Raw genomic sequence first — 3,227 nt, 5'->3', positions numbered from 1 at the left:
CGGTGACTGAATGTGCGGTGCCCGGCACCAGGAGTGACCTCCGCCGTTTTCTCGGCATGGCAGGCTACTACCGCAGTTTCTGCCGCAACTTTTCCACTGTAGCCCAACCGCTAACTAATTTGATAAGTCCCAAGGCGGACTACGTTTGGACCCCTGAGTGCCAATATGCATTTGATTGCGTAAAAACACTCTTAAGTCACGCTCCTGTGCTCGCTGCTCCCGATCTTGCTAAGCGCTTTACACTAGAGGTGGATGCCAGTGCAGTGGGGGCCGGTGCTGTTTTACTGCAGGAGGATGCGGATGGAGTGGATCATCCTGTCTGTTACTTCTCCCGTAAGTTCAACAAACATCAGGTCCGGTACTCTACCATTGAAAAGGAGACCCTTGCTTTGTTGTTAGCTCTCCAGCACTTTGAAGTTTATGTCGGATCCAGTTCTTTGCCAGTTGCAGTATTTACCGATCATAATCCCATTGTCTTTTTGTCCCGCATGTACAATCACAACCAGCGTCTCATGCGGTGGGCTCTGATCGTCCAAGACTACAACCTGCAGATCCGACACAAAAAGGGTTCAGAGAACGTGTTTGAAGATGCTCTGTCCAGACTGTAGTGATGTGTTTCTGTGTTCGTTATGTTGTGTGGTATGTTTCATCAAAAACCCTGTGGGGTTTTGTCTTAAGGGAGGGGGTGTTACAGCCGCTGCCTTCCTGGGGCTGTTAAGGCTGGTAAACCTGTTTGTGTGTGTGTGTGTACACCTGAGCGGCGCAGTTCCTCCGACGTCCCTCCCTCGCTGCATCCGAAGAGGTGATTGGATGAGACGTCATCCAATCCCCGCCCTTTCCGGCACATCTCCCGGGGGATGAGTAAAACGGCTGGGAATGGAGATCATTCTGGAGGCTCTGTGTAGGGAGACAGACGCCTCTAGCCTCTTGATACTCTACTGTGTGTGTTTATACTTTTAGCTCCCCCGTAATCCGTAGATACTTAGCAGAGTGCAAGTAGTGTGTTGTGCCTCTCTTATTGTGTAACGTTGTGTAGGATTGTTAGCTTAGACCCAGGTGATTAGCACCTGTTGATCAGCTGTTGTTATCTGTTTAAAACGTGTTAGCTTAGACCCAGGTGATTAGCACCTGTTGATCAGCTGTTATCTGTGCAAAACGTATTAGCTTAGACCAGGGGTCGGCAACCCAAAATGTTGAAAGAGCCATATTGGACCAAAAAAAAAAAAAAAATCTGTCTGGAGCCGCAAAAAATTAAAAGCCTTATATAAGCAATATATAAGGCAACACATGCTTTAAGTGGCTATATTGGCCTACTATCACAATTATAAGTAGGCTACAAATACATAATGAGCATTCATGATTAAATGTTTATTTTCCCTGCAGCTTATCCTGGAGAGAATGACGCACCACGTGACTAGTCTGCTGTACGATGGTGCTTTAAGTTGAACTTCCATTATAATATTAATGTATTATGTTTCGTTGCATTGATGAAATTATAGAAATACAATAAAGAAATCAGATTTTATGTCATTTTTATTTTAGGATTCGAAAAAACAACAACAAAATGTGCAACGTGCATAATAGGCCTCCGCTAATTTCAGACCTCCCCATGGAAATAAAATGCAGTCCTTTTCAATCCTCAATAATACAATACAATACAATCCTCTTCTCTTTTCCCCCTTATCTGGGCAACAGACAGAGTGCAATAAAACAGCAGCCTTTTGAAAAGGTAAAGTATATACAATTAAAATAATACAGTTTAAGTTCGATTTCTGTGCATTATCCTCTTCTCTTTAGTTTTCTGCAAATGTGCAAGGGTAAAATGCAGCAGCACCCTCTTCTCTTTTGACACGCACAATACAATGCAGCCATCCTCGTACCTGAGCAACAAAACACAATAATATCCCTGTGTCATTCCAAATATATACTGACAAAAATCAGAAATCACTTTATAAAAACAGCCACTTTGTTACTAAATATGTGCCTGTGACAGGATTGTGTTCTTACCCGTTTAATGTGACTTCTGTTTTCGGACATCACTGGACAGCTTCTCAACATCGGGCATGTAAGATGTAACTTTAATCTTCGCGCAGGACTGCAAGCTCTCATCTGTGAGGCGGGTGCGGTATTTGGATTTTATGTAGTTCATGTTTGAGAATATCTGCTCGCACAGGTATGTTGATCCAAAGATGGATAATACTCCAAATACATATTTCTTCATGTTCCTATAACTGTCTGGAAGAGCATTCCATGTTTCAAACACAAGTTTCTCGGGTGTTGGGAGGCTTTCAATTTCGCTCCATTTGTGGCTTTGGGCAAGCTGGGTTTTCTGGCGAGTGACGTCTTCAAGCTCGGCTGTCAGACTTTTGAATTTGGACATCCATAAATCTTTGTCAGCTATATCAGCCATTTCCATTTCAAGGTCAGCTTGATTTACTCCTGGGAATGTGTGCAACAAGGACGGGTCAATCTCCAGGGGTGTGACAGGGAAAGATAGTGTCATTTTTTCCTTTCGGAACTCGCTAAATCTGCTCCCAAATGCAGTTTGCATATCAACGATCGCACCTTATAAATAATCACCTTTGAGTGTGTCATCGTGATGGGCTTCTTTGAACTCTCTCAGGGAGGGGAAGTGAAAGAGCGTGCCTCGCTGTACATCTCTGGCGAATACAGTCAGCTTGCGCTCGAATGACAAAACAGCTTCCAGCATTTGCAGTGCAGTGTTTCCCCGGCCCTGGAGACTTTTATTCAGCATGTTTAGGTGACTTGTCATATCCACCATAAAGTGCAGTTTTTCCAGCCACTCGGTATCTTCCAGTTGCGGGTAGTTCAGGTTTTTGCTTTTCAGGAATGTTTTCACATGTTCTAAACAAGCAACAAAGCGACGCAAAACCTCACCCCTGGACAGCCACCGGACTTTGTTGTGTAGCAGGAGATCGGAATATTCGCTGTCAACTTCATCTAGAAATGCACGGAACTGACGGTGGTTTAATGCTTTTGCAATTATCTTGTTCACCATCTCGATGACAAGGTTCATCACCTCCATACACTCCGGTGGGAATGTTTGTGCACACAGATGCAGTGAAATGCAAGCAGATTTCGATCCAACGCTTTCTGTAGTAAAGTCACAAACCCCTTTTGTGATCCTCTCATACTGGGTGCCCCATCTGTAGCCACTGAAATCAGGTGGTTGGTGTTTATTCCATTGTCATTTAAACACTTCAGCA

Source organism: Notothenia rossii (assembly GCF_949606895.1).
Source record: "Notothenia rossii genome assembly, chromosome: 1".
Classification (NCBI taxonomy): Eukaryota; Metazoa; Chordata; class Actinopteri; order Perciformes; family Nototheniidae; genus Notothenia; species Notothenia rossii.
Note: the sequence above shows the minus strand (reverse complement) of the source record.